Genomic DNA, 17,989 nt, shown 5'->3' on the forward strand with positions numbered 1-17,989 from the left:
CCAAGCCATGCCATCCAAGCTTGCACGGGCCCGAGCCCAAGCCTCACATTCTCATGCATCACGCACTGAGCAGCCTGCTCCCGCCGAGCAACCCACTCCCGTGGCCCAGCTTACTCCTGTCGAGCAACCTGCTCTCGTGGCCCAGCCTGCTCCTGCCGAGCAACCTGTTCTCGCAGCCCAGCCTACTTCCACCGAAGAGCAGCCCACTCCCGTGGCCCAGCCTGCTCCCGCCGAGCAACCTGCTCTCGTGGCCCAAGTTGCTCTTGCCGAGCAACCTGCTCTCGTAGCCTAGCTTACTCTCGACAAGCAGCCCACTCTTGCGATCTAGCCTGCTCTTGTGGCCCAACCTACTCCCGCGGCCCAGTCTGCTCCCGTAGCTTTCCAAGTAGCCCAAGTCGGCCCAAGATTATCTCAACCATCTGGACCTACCATCGAGCTAGGGGCATTCTCACCACATTTTTCCGTGAATCTGACATTTCTCAACTCAAATCTCACGCCCAGAGTCTACCACCCTTCCACTGCTCAATGAGGCACATTCCTTCCAAGCTCTTCCAATCCAAGTGGCAAACAATACTTGTCTTGACAAGTCATAGAGTTGACGAGCGCCCTTGCATAGCAGACGACTTTGGTGAACCAGCTCTCGCAGCGCACCAAGATGCAATGTGCCGGAGACAAAGTCTTCTGAAGTAAGACAAGGGCAGACAAAGAACCTCTCCAGCAGCGTCCCGACAAGCAGCCACTCAACCAGTTACGAACCAAGCATTCGAGCAGTGTACACTCCCGACTGGGCCCTCGAGATAACGTATACTCACGTCTTACCGCGCAAAAGAGCATGCACTCTCGATTAGGCCTATAAACGAACATACATTCACGGTTAGGGCCACACTCCGATAATCAACATGAGCAACCTTTTAGGCGAAATGTTCATTCGCGGCAAGACCCGTAAGGAGCGTCATCCACCTCACATCGGAGTACGCAGCATAGCGGACGGAGATAAACAATCACTTAATCCGACTCAAGTTCAACCAGCAGCCTGCGAGTTACTCGCTCTCCTGCTAGAAGCATACCACATCGACCGTAGCCACGACATAGATGAACCAAACACATAGAAGAGCAGCTTAGACCAGCAGGTCACGACCGGGGGCAGCCGAGGGTTGTGCCACCCCAACAAAGGAAAATTTAGGAAGAAGTAGAGATACTCCTGACCGAGTACGTGATTTCCCGCGCAACGAAGCTATTGACAAAGTGCTTTGATGAGACATGACCAACATAAGCGAGTTATCTTTCAATGACAAAATAGAGCAGACGGGACTACCCCATATAGATTGCAGGATATAAAGATTTTTTCTGTTCTAACAAACGCAGCAGCTCAACCAAATGGCACGCAGGGGGAAGACGAGTACCAGAATGACACACCAGCCCGACTACCAAGAACCTGGGGCAGATCTTATTCTTAACACTCTAGACAATTCATCCCGCTGCGCACAACCTAGCCTAAGCCAGCCCCATCTCTGATTTCACAACTACACCTGCCTGCTCCACGGCTTCCGGCAGCCATTGATCTATCACCATAGCTCATAACTGTGCCAATCTTGCACTATGGCTCCCAGCCATGCCGATCTTGCCATGTGGCTCGTGTCAACCAAGCCTCAAAAAGGCACATGATGAAACACCTAATGATGGCACAATAATTCTGGGAGCAGCTCTCTGCGCTTACACCCTTACGCAATATCCACAAGCAATTTGAAGTCTCAAGCAGATAGCCAAACATGACCTCGCAGGCTAAAGATTATTTCGGTTGTCCCAGTAGTCCAATTTTCCTCAGCTGCACTCACGACAACGACTTCCATGCTCTCTAGTGCGAGAGGGTAAACTAATTCCCCAACACCCATATGGGTCTGCTCTCAAGTACGAGAGGATAAACTAATTGCTCTCCAATGCGAGAGGGTAAACCAATTCCCCGACACCCAAAATGGTCTACTCTCCGGTGAGAGAGGGTAAACCAATTCCCCGACACCCATATGAGTTTGCTCTCCAGTGCGAGAGGATAAACTAATTGCTCTCCAGTGAGAGAAGGTAAACTAATATGGGTTTGCTCTCCAGTGCGAGAGGATAAACTAATTGCTCTCCAGTGAGAGAGGGTAAACTAATTCCTCGACACCCATATGGGTTTACTCTCCAGTGCAAGAGGATAAACTAATTGCTCTCCAGTGCGAGAGGGTAAACTAATTGCCCTCCAGCGCGAGAGGGTAAACTAATTGCTCTCCAGTGTGAGAGGGCAAACAAATTACTCTCCAGCGCGAGAAGGTAAACTAATTGCTCTCCAGTGCGAGAGGGTAAACTAATTCCCTAACACCCATCTGGGTAAGCTCTCCAGTGCGAGAAGGCCATATAACTTAAAAGATTGAATGCATGAAGATCAACTAGGCAGCAAATGGTCAGGGGCAGCAGCCACTTTTGCACTTAACAGTTCACTCATTCGACACTTCATCTTCAGCAGCTCCGATCTTGGCAGCTTTATCCTTGATTGCTCCATCTACGGTAGTTGAGAAATCAATCTCAAGCAGTTTCCTCATTTTTGGCAAGCAGGCCAGACATGGCAGCCTAAATCGTTGCCCATGCCACGCCACATCCTTGGCCCATAACAAGCCGACTCCTAGCCCCTACCAGCCAACGTGCCGCACCACCCCGACAGCACCTCCCAAGAAGAAGACAAGGAGAATTAAGTTTTCCTTACATCGATGCGGCGCAGAGAAGACGAAAAAAGCAACGAAAGACGGTCTTTTGCACAGGCAAGATGTAGAACATTTCTAGAGGAGGGGGAACAAATATCCTCTAAGCTGTCTCTCTCTTTCTTGTAGGGTAGAATAAATCACTCTCCAAAGTTGATTTCATAACCCACTTAAGGTGGACTTAAATAGGCTTTGAGAGAAATTTATTTCTCTTTCCTAGAATGATCTATTTTCATATTAAAGAGGGAAACTACATCAAAATAGGAAGCAGTCCTAAGTTTCCTAGAGCAAGAAGATCTCTACGCTTGCAGCACTTTCCTACGAGCAGCCCAGCAGGTCTGGGGGCATTTGTGGAGCCAAAAATAATCACAAAGCGACACGTGGATTTTTGGGTGATGATGACAAATTTACCCTCAAGGCATACCGGGTCTCCTACACGTGAGCAATGGAGAATCATCCATCAACCAAATCAGGAGTACCCAAAATAGGTAACAAGTTCAAATTTGTCTCATCCATCCTCATTCCATAACCTCCAAAAACCTCCCAACACATTTCTTTTATTATGATAATTAGCCAATTAATATATTTATACCTAATTAATATATTAATTGCTAATTGAATCACCAAATAACACCTCATTCCCTATATATATGACCCTATTTCTTCTAAAAAGCTAAGTTGATACTCTTGCAAAACTCCCAAACTCTCCAAATACTTTTCTCTCTAAATTCTAATTTTGGCATCGGAGGTTCTTTGGCCAAAGCCTCTCCCCCCCCCCCCCCCAATTCATCGTGGGCGCGTGAGGCTCTTGGCCTTGACCTAAGGTGTTAATTGTTTTGTAGGTGCAATTTTGTCCAAGAAGAAGAAGACGAAAATTTGCATCCACAAAACCCATTATTGAAGACAAATCATGTCAACAAAGATGAATAAAACTAAGCAATTACGTTAGCATAAATCAATTATAGCTCCTAAAACTATTAAACATGTTCTTAGAAGTTGTATATTTGCTTTGTGAGTGTGAAATTGAACACTATTTCATTAAAAATTAAAAAAAAGTGTGGAATGTTATGAAGGTTTTTGAGGTTATACATGATTTCTCCATGTCTTTTGAGGACGGACTCGGGATTAATCTTAACAAATCATCATCTTTCTTGGAGACTAGTCTTCATTGCTTGTGACGTAAGACAGATATTTGAGTTATTTTAGATATGGTAAATAAAAGAAGAAATTGACATATAATTAAGTTAATTAGTGATTAAAGAATTGGTAATTCACAAGTTAAAAGGTTACTAATTTGCTACTGGTATATTAAAAAAGTTGTTGGTTGGACTTTTCGAGTTGTTCGCATAACTTAGAGTTGAAGCGTCTGCATTGATGTAAAATGTTTAGCAGACAAGTTCATGAAGTAGCTCAACAAGTGCAAGCCTTTTTTTGAATAAAAGACGGCATATATTTCATTCACGGCATGAAAAGGCTAATTAGCACAAGGTAATGAGACATCCTCCACAAGAAGATCACTAATTATGGACGGAAGTTCATCTAGCCAAGTACAATCATTGTCACAATGAAGAGCAAAATGAACTAATCGATGAGCAATAGGGTTTGCTTGCCTCAAATAAACAAATGTAAGCCTAAGAAGGATCAGTTTCTAACGAATAGGCACTACAAGAAAAATGGTCACTGTGCACCAAAATATATTTGTGCCCTATGACGCTTAAGGGCGCTAACATACGTGCCCATAGACCAATAGCAACAATACGGCTACTATAATATATTTGTGCCCTCTATGGGCGTCACCTTTGGTTAGAGGCCACCATATAGCGGTTTGTGCTCATAGACTTGGCACAAATAAGAGCATTTTTGTGCCCTTGTTCTGACAAAATTGTCAGACGACTTTCCCATCCATGTTAGCACAAAGTTTGTAATTGTGTCCTATCAATTAAATATTAAAAAAAAACGAAAAACCATACAAACTAAAAACAAACATTTTACATATTTGAGCCCTAATTAAGATAACACTCGAAAACAATCATCTCTGGACAACATCCCCAGAAAGCTTTGTTCATCCCATCTTTGTTGCTCCACAAATAAATTCATCATTCCCACAAGCAGAGTTCCATCAAACTTATGAATTTATGGGCAAAAATAAAAAGAATTTCAAACAAAAAGAGTTAACTGAGGTGACGTTGAGTTTCCTGCAGGATCAAATACAAAACAAATAAATTAAAAATTAAAAATTAAACAAAACAAAGGAAAAGCCCAGATCTGATAGAGGTGTTGGTATTGAACATAGCAGAAAAATGGAGAGAGAGAGAGAGAGTACCCATCTTCGCTTTGGACGCCGTGAGGGAAGAAAGGGATGAGAGAGTCCAAAGTATAGTTATAGAGCTTGTTCTCGTTGACGACATTGAAATGGCAGCTAGCAAAGACTGTATCAACTTGGTCTAGAATCGTTAAGATGACTAACCTATTTCAGAAAACCGACTCGGACTTCCATTGTGGGGCACACGAGCTCACAGAAACCTGCCTACAAAAATAAATTGTTAAAATATTACACAAAAATCAAAGAAAAAATAAACAAAAAACCCAGATCTTATAGGGGTGAGAGGAGTCGGTGATGCGGTGGTTGTTGAGCGGATGCGGTGGTTGTCGATTGACCGCCAACGTCTAGCAACAGAGTATAAGTGAGGCAGAGAGAGAGAGAGAGAGAGAGAGAGAGAGAGAGAGAGAGAGAGAGAGGTGAAAGAAGGAGATTATGAGGGAGGCAAAGATGAGAGAAGATCGGGAAATGGAGAGAGATAGACTGGATATGGGGAAGGTAGAGATAGAAAGGGTGGTTGGAATGAATCTGGGGAAGCAGAGATGAAAGTAAAAGAGAAGGAAAGATGAGAGAGGAAAAGAGAAATGAGAAAGACGGAGGGAGAGATAAGAGAGTAAAGGGAAAGAAAGGGGGCGTGTATGGTGGGTTTTGAACAATAAAAATATATTAAAAGAGACGGAGAGAGAGATAAGAGAGTAATAAAGGGAAAGAAAGGGGGGTGTATGGTGGGTTTTGAACAATAAAAATATATTAAAATAAGATTTTGTCTCCAGATTCTTGAAGTAAGACAAGACACTTATGTGTATAAAATTAAATATACTAAATATACTAAATATACTAAATCAAAGGGCACAAAAATTATTTATGTGTGTACGTAAATTAATAAAAAATTATGATTACTGATATCTATAAACAGTGACACAAATTTTGGTGCAAACATTTTAATGGGCACAAATGCTGGACACCAACTAATGTGCCTTTCGTTTAGAGGGCACATTTGAGATAGTTTAGTGCTCAACGAAGTTCAAAAAGCACAACTATGCATTTGTGCACAATGAAAATGTAAAGGACACAAATCTTTTGTGTTCTTAGCCCTTTTTTGTTGTAGTGAGGAAGTTCTGTCCTTTACGGCTCAAATAAGTTTAGGTGTTTAATTTGTTTACAAGTGTATGTCACCAAAATTTGTGTTGCGTGTTTCATGTAATATTTAAGGAGTTTTTAGAATTTCAAGATTTTCTAATTTTTTGTTTTTCTTTTGGACGTAAGGTTTGCTAAGACTATTTAAACAACTTTTAGGCTTGTACTTGAGCATCTTATCACAATAATCAATTGTAAATCGAGAGTTTATCTCATTTCTTCGGTGTTCCAAAATTTTATTCAAAAATAACTGATGAGTCAATATTATATTATATATTTCACCATATTCTTAGTACAATTTGATAATTATTTTGGTAGAATTTTGATATTTTGCTTTATATTTTCAATACAAGACATTCGACTTCCTCTGGAGCAAAGCGTGGCCAAACGGACGAATTTTGGAGTGATTCAAATTGGAAGACGTTTGTGTGTTCCTTAGCTTGTTCGTATCAAAATCTCAGCAATTTCTACCAAGCAGTTATTTTCTGGAGATTAAATGAAATAGCAGTGCTCGTTGCTGGAAAGTGACGTTTCTGAGCTTAACTTGCACTTTTGGAGCCCAAGATGACTTCGGATGGGTTCATGGCCTTCTGGAGAAGTGTTCAGAATAATCAAATTTTTAAATTCAGCTATTTTGGGCTGGTTTTGGAGTTGATATGGGTCCAAAACGTGGCTGTGCAAGATTTTGGGAAAATTTACCAAGTCATTTTAGGATTATATTTCCTATTTTATTTTAATTTATTTAGTTTCGTAGTCTTATTCTAAGACCTTTTATTAGGAGGATTTTAATGAGGGTAGTATAAATAAGCCTTTTGGCAGACTTAGGGTTTTTTTTTTTAGAGGGTAGAACGCATGCAATTTTTTTAGAGAAGATTTGGGACAAAGCTTAGAGATTTCAAGACTTATACTTTCAAGGTGTTTTCATTCTTTTTCTATTTCAATAAAGACTTTGTGATTTTTATTATGAATATGCGTAACTAATTTTCCGTTTGTAAGGGCAATGCCTTGAGCCTTAGCATGAATATGTAATTTTTATTTAATTGTTTATGATATTATGCATGCATACATTGAATTATTAATCATTGTGCTTAAACTGTCTTTGTGTCTTAATGATTCGCGACCATTAGGATGTTTAGATAAGTAATCGGATGCAATTTGGTCGGAATACCACCGGGGAATTGAGTATTGCTTCTTTTGATTAATAGTTGTAATTTCACCTAGGATGAATACCACGTCTTAGGGGTTGCATGGTTTTTCAAAGGGTTTTCACAAAACGTAATTAGTCATGCATATTTATATTTGATATGAATACCATAAATGGATTGCATGTTTGATATACGTTCTAACTTGAATACCACAAGTAGAATATGCATTAGGAAAACCTAACTTTCAAAGTTGTATGAATAATTCATAAGTAATTAGTAAATCTACGTAGGATTGTTAAGAGGATGGCGGAACCCTAGTATTTTCTCACTTTGAATTCTAAAATTTGTTTTTTTCTCCTTTTTAAAGTTGCAGTTTTTAAGTAATCTTTTTAGTTAAATTCGTTTTTCTTAATTTAGGCCATTAAATCACATTTTTCAAAGACTTTGTTTAAATTAATTAGTTGGGAATTGATTTCACATCAATCTATTTAAATTAATTCATGTGGAGAACGACCTTGCTTGAGCCAATTATGCTACAATAACCTTGTTTCTTTTGCAAGTATTTTAGGTGTTTTTAACCCTTTTGCACAGGTGGTAAAAATTCTATCAATAACCATTTATGATCCCTTTACTTATAACTATCGATGTATCAGCTTCTTTGTGGCATTTTGTCCTCAATATACTCTGATTCAATTTTGGTTTGATGGAAAACTGTCTCTGAATACTAAGCCTTTTAAGCAGATTGTTAAAGTTAATTACAAATCTCACTCTATTGGCATGTATAAACTCAATATGGATGGTGGCCTTCAAAGTACCAGATTTGTGCGAGAGGCGTAGTGTTAAGAAATTCTGATGGTGGATAGGTATGCTAATCATGGAATTGGAAGTATTATTGAAGCTGAATTAAATCGTTTAGTCCATGGTCCGATGGCATGTTAGTTGTAATCTCTCAGTGCATTAGTGTTGAGCGCAACTCTTTAGTTGTTGTCACTTTCGAATCATTTAAGGAGTTTACATCCCAAAACCAGAGTTGTATCGTGCACCATATTCCGATATACAAAGAGATCAACTCTTTAGTTTACCTGTAACGGCCGAGGGCAGCTGCTACCCTGAATAGGCAAGCAATTATCTTGCAGATCATGACTGATTCACCATTTCCCACATGCCATTTCACCTCCTTTAGTATAATTCTTATACCCTTAAGTAAGCTAGACCAAGCTCATGAAGGGCGAGTAAACTAGAAACTTTTAGAAAACCATACCTTGGGAAGTACTTTGCCTTGAGAACATGAACCCAAAAGTGTCGGGGTTTTCCAAATTCTCCAGCACTGCTTTGCAAGAAGAGAAATATTAAGTTTTCAAGGTTCTTAAAGCCCATACCCCTGTACATCTTAGAACGACACAAGTATTTCCAGCTTTACCAATGGATGTGATTCGCCCAATCAGAATCACCCCACCAAAACCTCCCGAGATCTCCATTGATGGAGTTGCAAGTAGAGATGGGGAATTTGAAGCAGGACATAGTATAGGACCGCCAATACCACTGATTTCAGGACCACCTCCGTACCAACCATCGTTAGTGTATTTTCTTTCCATCCATGTATCTTGCTCAAAACCATATCCTTGGTGTAAACAAGAGCATCTTATTTTAACTTACCCCATATTGAAGGAAGACCCAAATATTTCCCTGGATCGTCAGAGGCAGAAATGTTCAAAATAGAACATATTGTATTGACAAGAGAAATAGGTGTATTTGGGCTCAAATAAATTGAGGATTTTTCGTAATTATGCTCTGCTCAGATGCCATGCAATATTCATAAAAAAAAATTGCATCAATCTGCTGCAATTTGTCTCACTTGTTCTCAAAAAGGCATCCGCAAACAAAAGATGAGACAAGGTAGGGCCTCTTCTTCAAAGTATAATTCCCTACAGAAAATTGTTGTTAGTTGAACAAAAAAAAACTTTGGGATAATACTTCACCAACAAGAAGGAAGAGAGAGAGGAGAGGGGATCCCGCAGTCTCAGTCCTCTGGTGGGATCGAAAAAGGGCCCTGACTTTCCACTGATCACTACTAAGGAAGATGTAGTGACACACATCATGACCAGCCTAATCCATCTCTCATCAAACCCCATCTTTCTTATGGTAACTTCCAAAAAGTGTCATTCGATCGTAAGCCTCATTCATATCTAACATTAGCCCAAATTCATAAACTTTGGTCATGTTCTTCATCTTCAAAGAATGATTCGTGGGCTATTAAAATATTATCTTGTATTTGTCAAATGGGGACAAAAGCATTTTGGTGTTAAGAGACAATGTTAGGTACATTACTAGAAATTTCGACTTCACCGACAAAATTAGTTTATCGGCAAGAGTTAAAATTTGTCGGCAAAGAGTCTTTCCGAACGAAAAAAATCATCGGCCATTTTGTCACCTAAAGCATGTCGCCTAAGAGTTTTCCTGACAAATTGTGGTATTTCGTCAGCTAAGTTCAACTTTTCCCGACAAACTCTTTTTTGTCGGCATTTCCATCTTTCCTGACAAATACTTTTGTCGGTACGATGCTTTTAAGCCGACAAATGAAACTTTTCAGCCAATAAATTGTGTTCATCACCATGGATATTTCCTCAGCACAATCTTGGCTTCATCGGGAAAAATTTAATTTATAAAAAAAATTCTATAATGCTCAACAACTACATATTGTTAGAAATAATATTTTATTGATTGATATATTTCGAATGTACATCTAGAGTGCTTATACAAAAGCATATGTCGCACAATAAAATTATCTGTCATTCCTCCAAATTGACTGTCATTCCTCAAAATTGACTGCCATGTAGCATCACACCACATCTGCACCTGCAAATACACAGAAAGCTGAGCAATATACTAAAGGATGAAAGCATGCACTGATACAAAACAAAGCTTAAAATGAATCAGTTGAATGGAAGAAAAAGTTATGATGCTCGAAAGGAATTAAGGAATTCATTCTAACCCTATTTTGCAATTGCTCTTGGAGATTACGATTGTCTACTGATTTTATCTACATAAAATATATAGTTAAAGGATGAGTTCCACGACAATTGGAATGTACTGAGCAAATGTTATAGCCCCAAACACAGATGATAGCTAAAGTGATAGGAGAAGTTTAGGAATGAAACATTGCCCATTTTGTGTCGATAAAAAAAACTGATAAATAAAGCATTCACTCACTCAAAAAATTGATATATAAAGAATGCATTCACTTCCAACTCAAATCCCTTCTCATTGCACTAGGTCATCAGACTCTTAACAGTCTTTTGCAGAAATTATAAGTAATTAAAACAAAGTTTCAGCTACTCGTTGCAAATAGTGAAACAAAATTGTACTACTACTTATGAAGCCTCACCACTTTTTTAATTCGTTGTTCCAAAACCCTCATTTTCCTTCCCTGATACGCCCGATCCCAATATTCCCTGAACACCAGGGTAGATACGTGATGGCTGACACCCGAAGGTGACCAAGCCATATTAGGATGCATGAGAACAAGAAAATAAATAAGACTTAAAATTTTAAATACAATGAATATGCAACTTAGGAATGTGTTCAGAGCACACAACTAACTAGAACATTAAAAAGAAATAATATAAAGTTTAATGAACAAGGAGTGGGTCCTACACCGAGAGGACTCAAAGATGCCGATGCGGAAGTGTCTTGATTGTACGTCTCGAATTCTAAATCCTGAGGGGGCGCAAAACAAACATGAGTGAACCAAATTGATATATATATATAATACTAAAACATCAACATACTATCCCCCAAAGTTTTATGAAAACTAATAGCATAATAGGTGATAAATTTGCCGAAAACCCTATCATGCCATAAAACCTTTCATAAACATATCTTGCATATAATATGCTAACTAGTGGTATTAGTATCAATATCTCCCATATGCATAGAACAGTGCCCTACACACGCTCGCCCGAAGGCAATATAAGTAACATCATCCGTAGGTAGAACAGTGACCACTAGATACGCACAAAAACATTGAATTTAGTCTTTCCAAACATAGATATATCATATATATATATATATATATATATATATCTCAAAAACATCTAGTATAAAGTCATCCATCATCTGTACTATAAAGAAGTGTGCAAAAGCATGTTCATAAACAGTATAAAGTCATCAATCATCTATACTACAAATAACATGAGTTTGATAAAATATGGTAATTCAAAATATTCTAAGCATAATAGGTCATAAATCGTTTCAGAAAACGTAATCATTAAATCATGTTTTTCATGTATGCATTTGTACTATTAAAACATACATTTTAGAAGGGGTCTACTCATAGATACATCGCTGCCGAAGAGCCACGTAAACTAGTAAAGACGGAATCGTCACAATGAATTCACCTAAGCACATAAAGGGTCCAATTAATAAAACTATACTATAACAATTGAATTTGGGAAAACGAACATAACAAACGGATTTAGGAAGTCGAATTACATTAAGAAGGGTCCCGATTAAATTTCAAAAAAGTGAACACGAAAATATTCTTTGGAATATTCCTCTGAATATTCCTGAAATATTTCACTGGGTTGGGCTTGGGTCTTAAGGGTTTTGGGTTAATAGGTTAGGGGATTAGGTTAAGGGTTTAGTGGGCCCAATGCCCTAGGTTAAAAGGGTTTAGGTTTTCGGTTATTGGGCCTCAAGGCCTGGGTTTTGGGGTTGCTAGGCCCAAGGCCCGGGTTGGAGGCCAAGGACCTGGGTTAAAATAAGGCTAAAGGTTGTGGGGTAAAAAGGGGTTGGGCTAGGCTAACGGGCCTGGGCCCAGATTTGTAAGGGTTTGGGTTTAGGTTAATATATGGGTTGGGCTTAGTAGCCCGGCTCAAATGTTTGGGCTGGGGGGCCTAGGTCTCCGGATATGGGTCGAAACGACCTGGTTTTCTGACTGGTTTCATGGGGACGAAAGCCGGAGCTTCCCAAGCTCCGGCCAACCTCGATTCTCACCCAATTTTCACTTACAAATACCCAAAATGAAACTAGAGGGACGAGGATTCGAAAAATACCTTCGTCGTGGCCAAACGTGGCCGGAATATGGTCGGACAACTCCTGCAACCCTTCAGTCTTCGCCGGAATAACTGAATAGCATTCCCCGAGTTATTTTCTATCCTAAACCAATCCAAAATACACAAACATGCTCAAAATAGAACCACAAAGACGAATGTACAAGATTTAGGGCATTCCCGAAGTATACCTTGGCCGGGATTGTCGAGAGCTTGGAGTTTTCCGGAGACGTCGAGGCGGTATCTGCTTCCTGTGCAGCGTGCACCGTCATGGAAGAAGAGAGAAAAGAGGTCAAGGAGAGACCAGATCTAGGTGTGGTTGAGTTGAGGGCAGTGGTGGAGGGTGTAGTGGTTGCCGGAGAGAACGGGAGTGAGAGGTCCGAGAGAAAGGGCGAGAGAGAGAGAGAGAGAGGAAATGGAGACTGCCACGTGGCAATACAAGAATGAGAGAGACCGGGGGACAAGCTTAAGGGTGGGCCCTTTGGGCACACCAACGAATCCCAAAAAGCAATATTTTAAAAAAAAAATTCCAACCAAAGTGAAAATTTCCGTTCCTTAAATTCCAAGACGGGTTGTTATATAAAGGCTCACCACTTTCTTTAATTCGCCGTTCCAAAACCCTCATTTTCCTTCTCTTTCCATGGATATCACATTCCAAGTTCTCAATCTGTAAGCATGGATTGTTAAAATAAACACACTTCCGCTGCTACTCAAATGAAGCCGTAAAACTGTTAAACTACTTAGGATGTTGAGTGTTAAATGGAGATCATGAACTAGAAAGGCCTGTAAATTTTACATTATTGCTTGTAAAAACTGATTATATTCAAATGAACATGATCTCATTTAAGGCCAGAGTACCGCAGTAAGATGGATCCAAATGACAAACTCCACAGATATATTCAATTAGTTCCAAATGTCAATTAATATTGGGTTAAATAGCCCATATCCAACATTTAACTAACAAGTGCAAGCCACTGTCTCTTCTTCTTTTTTGTTAACAAAGCATCACCCAATTCGATTCATCCAACACTAATTCTCGAGAAAAATAACATACATGAAAATTGTTTCACCAGAAACTCAATATAAGAAAACATAACACCAACACAAAATTAAGAGTCAGTTGAAAGATTGAAAAGAAACCCAAACCCAAAATCCAATAGAGGTATTGTGCAAAAGAGAATCTGGCATGAGTGTTCAACCGACAAATTAAAATATTCATCGGGAGAGAGCTTTTGTGCCGATAAAATTTTTCTTTGTCGGCTTAGAATTTGGACAAAATAATATTTTCTACTAGTAGTAGTATGGCTTTGTGTCAGTTGGCTAGTATCTTGGAGAAGATTTTGTAGGAGTTATTGCAAAAGGCTAATTAGTCTATAATACGAGTTGGATTCGGAGTTAGGAACTTTTGAGAATTAGGGTTATGTGAGTTTGGTTAAGTTGTTGGAGCAAAACCATCCCTCTTAAAACTGGTATCAACGTTGGTATCATAGACGGTCTCCCAAAATTTATGAAAGTAGACTGAGAAAGCCGTCGAGCCCGGAGTCTTCAAAGACCAAAGTTGGACAATGACATCTCGTACCTCTTCCATGGTAAAAGGACAACATAGAGTGGAGTTCATAGCTTGTGTGACAGTGGGTTGCCTGAATAGCTGATAGTTTCCCCAAATTCTCCCCATTCTTAGCAGAATTGTTTGGAAATTTCAGCTTACTCCAATATATTAGGTGGCGTCGATAATGGCCAAGTCTGGAAAACCACCTCGTGTGGACCAAAGCGCATGTACCTCCATCCCATGCATGTTTAACAATATCACCACACTCACGATCAATGGCCACATAAGCTTCTAACTTAAAAGGTTTCTTGGGTCTAGCTTGTTTTTGTTGTAGGTAAAGATGAGTGAACAATGATCAGACCCGATTGTTGGGCCATGGGTCAAACCTTTCTTGTAAAACATTAGATCCATCCTCAATCTTAGCCCAAGTGAAGCTTGGTCCTTTGCAACTAAGGTCCATTAGGCTCTTGAAATCCATAAAGTTGCGGGCGGGGGGGGGGGGTCCCAAATCTTGTTACCGACCAAGGACTATCACATGTTTCCCATGAAGCTTCATTTGAAAATAATTCAAGTTTAATTTGTCCTCCTAGCTAATTGTATTTTGGGATGAGAGTTGTATAATGTTATATCAAAAAAATCGTAAGAGAATAGAGTCCCAGGTCAAAATTTTCACAAATTAAATTACAATTTATATATTAAGAAGTTTCACTTCTAGTTGCAATCGATGTTTTTTGTGATAAATTCAACACTTGTCAGATTGTGTAGGTAATTAAAATGAAATAATATTGATATAATCAATTGTGGACAGATGACTCGACTTTAAAGTCTTAACAAAACTTACGTACATATATGGCACAAAGTTATTGGCTATTAACCCCAGTGCTAACCAGGACGGTGGAGCATGCATGCACGATGCATGGACTTTTATAAAGGGACAATAAATTTTGTTTTGGTTAATGTTTGGACTTGGAAGTCTTTGCAGAATCTGTTGTTTGGATTTCCAGTGCTGATTCCTGGCCGGTGCAATGGTGACATGCATGGGGTGTTAGGTTAGCGCCTTGAACATTTCTAATTATCGGCTAGCGTTGGTCAAGATTTGGTAAGTATGCCTTGTAACCAAATGGGATTTGAGCATGACCAGAAAAGACTTATAGCAACAATTATTCGGCCGCCTACAATTGTTTGGTGTACTGTACTAGTAATATGTGTCTCTCAATCGTATACGTGGACCATACATGCACACACACACGCACGCATTTGTATATTATAATACATATGAAGCTGAAGACGAAGGCATTGCTTCTAACCTTAATTGTCTTCTATTATGTTTTTTGGTTTTTTGTTTTTATAGAGAAACCTCGACATGAGAGAATTTCATTAAAACAAAAAAGAAATTTGTATCTAGTCAGGATAGGACATAAAACTTGACTCTCATAATATAGAGCAATTGAATTGTCTTCTAATATTAATTATATATACATATATACCACGCCTCAACCGTTATAACATTTTTCAATAAATGCAAAATCGAGCATTCTATACAGAATTTGATGATTGAGAAAATATTTACCACAAGATTAATATTGTGAAGCTAAATGATTTAATAAGTAATGGAATGAGCTGATGAAATAAACTATAAAGAAGCAAGTGATGAATTGTCATGTTGGTTGTGGTCTTCCTTTTCAATCTACTGTGTTAGGAATTTAACTCCCTTCTTCGTCCCCCATCAACTTAGTATAAAATAGCACTTGTATTAAAAACAACTAATAAAAAGGGTAGCGTATCCTAACATTGTTATTGTTTTAATCTTGACAATAAAAGTTCGACCAAAAAAAAAAAAATTCTTGACAATTAAAGTCAATGGAAAGAGTACAAATTAAGACAATCTTAACAACAAGTTGACTTCATATTTAAACATTGAGAAAAAAAATGATGAAAAATAAATAACTGCCTATGCATGTTATGAAGGTTTGATTAAAAAAAGTGAATATAATATGTTTCGTAAATAATTGCATATGCATGCATGTTATGTACAAATTGTATTTTATTTTTTTTTAGTGTCGTTCAAGGATGCATGTATGAAGTGAAGACGAAAATAATAGGGTTTAAGTCATGACAGGAAAACAAAAGAGGAAAATAATAGTGTATATGCAATTAATTTAGTGGTAGAAAAAAAATTATTTCATGAAAAGTAAAAATTCTCTCTTAAAAATTGAACTTCTTTTTAATGTAATACCATATTGAAAATTTATCCTACAATACGGTTAACGGATTTACCGTCTGAACATTATGATCGAATTGTTCATACTCTTTATTATCATCATATTTGCCAAAAAAAAAAAAAAAAAAGAACATCCAATTTGGAAACCATTTAGTCATCTATAAGTGTTAAACCAATCAACGGTTATGGTAACAAATAGCATTATCATGATGAACTGTCCATTTGTTTTATGCATATGAATGGCTAAAGATTTCCAAATTGAATAATCATTTGCATATATAATTTTTAAATGATGGTAAATAGAATGAACAGTTCTAATTATATTGCTTGGATGATAAAAAAATAACATTCTTTTTCTATTGAGTATGTCTTCGACTATTCCTCAAGCCCACCAATTAGTTAACCACAACCATATTTTAGTCAATGGTTGTATAGTAGATATACCAAGTTACCGCTGTAAATCTATTATTACAGTGAGGGACGAGCAAAAATTTAGGACAATCATTGATCCTGAAAATTTCTAGGTCGCTAGTATAGGTAGGAGTACATGAAGAACCAAGGGCGGCCCTGAGGGTAGCCCAAGTAGGCGCCCGCCTAGGGCCCCCAAAAAAATTTATATCTTGTAATTAACATATAAATACAAAAAAAAAAGAAATATCATAATTCATTTGTTAGTGCAGTGGAAATGTTGGCTTCATTTTTCTTTGGAGTGTTGAGTTCGAAACATGATGTTGCCTTTCAGTCACTAGATTTTTCTTGTTTTTCAAATTTACTGCTAATCCATATGTCCAAATGCATATAAAGTTATAAAACTCTCTCTTTGTAATCTTTTTTCTTTCAACTTCTCATTCTCTCCATTTCTATCGAATGTTTAAACCAACTTCTCATTCTCTTCATTTATATTGAATGTTTAAACCAAAGATCATATGTCTTAAAGATTGTACTTTAAGGTAATCAAAACTTTAAATTTATTATACTCGTCAATCAAGTTTTATTGTTCTTCACTCTCAATCTTAGACTCTTGACTGCAAACATTTAGTACATTTGTATCTAAAAACGTGAATCGTGTAATGTTTAAATAATGTTTGTATATTTATCTTCTTTTGATATTAATTTTTAATGATATTTAAAGTGAAAATAGAACTTTTTATGTATTTAGCGAATTATTTTTTATACAAAGAACCAGAGATCAAAGAATTTTAGGGCCCCACTTCGAAGGCTCGCCTAGGGCCCCCAAATTTTCAGGGCCGGCCCTGTGAAGAACACAAGCATTATGCTTATAACAATTTCTAAATCTAAGTTTGAGAAGTTTATGACTTGCCTAGCGGCAGTGTTCCATTATTTAATTTAATTTACTCATGAACTTCGAATACAACCGTAAAACTAGAACTTGAATTATTCTATTACATATGTTGATTGAATCAACTTAATATTGATTACTAAAGTTTAACCAACCTAATAAGTAACAAAAGTCTGTCTTTTTATACTTATTTTTGTTCCTTTTCTATTTTGGTCTTCTCTAATTTGGTCGTAGTCAAATTTCAAGAGGAGTGGTTCTACGGTCAATGGCTAGCTATGACACTCAATCCCTCAATGTATGGACGAATTAGGTCTAGTAGAATCCACCGTTTACTAAACATGAAATCATCCAATTAAATATTTTGCAAGATTAATTCTAGTTTGTTGGACATTTGAATATTGTTTCCGCACGGCAAAACACTTCAAGACCTATATTACCATTTCATAGATAAATTTTATTTTCTTCAAAACCGTGGGTTAAAGGCAAATCATTCGCACCAACAAAGAAGAAAACATTACGAGAAAAGCGAGCAAC

General features: G+C 38.0%; 2 long non-coding RNA genes across 3 annotated transcripts; both read right to left on the reverse strand.

Annotated features, from left to right (window-relative positions):
• Positions 1-4,703: 4,703 nt before the first annotated feature.
• Positions 4,704-5,451, reverse strand: LOC126583445 (uncharacterized). Its single transcript, XR_007609747.1, has 2 exons — positions 5,056-5,451; positions 4,704-4,927 (listed from the first exon to the last, which is right to left on the reverse strand). It is a non-coding gene; the product is annotated as an uncharacterized LOC126583445 (long non-coding RNA).
• Positions 5,452-10,095: 4,644 nt separating this feature from the next.
• Positions 10,096-12,763, reverse strand: LOC126583861 (uncharacterized). Of its 2 annotated transcripts, XR_007609871.1 has the most exons (6): positions 12,577-12,763; positions 12,389-12,491; positions 11,647-11,731; positions 10,989-11,051; positions 10,720-10,813; positions 10,096-10,190 (listed from the first exon to the last, which is right to left on the reverse strand). It is a non-coding gene; the product is annotated as an uncharacterized LOC126583861 (long non-coding RNA). The 2 variants fall into 2 exon arrangements; XR_007609870.1 differs by having other exon boundaries at positions 10,720-11,051.
• Positions 12,764-17,989: the final 5,226 nt, after the last annotated feature.

The sequence above is a fragment of the Malus sylvestris genome, chromosome 9 (genome assembly GCF_916048215.2).
Source record: "Malus sylvestris chromosome 9, drMalSylv7.2, whole genome shotgun sequence".
Lineage (NCBI taxonomy): Eukaryota > Viridiplantae > Streptophyta > Magnoliopsida > Rosales > Rosaceae > Malus > Malus sylvestris.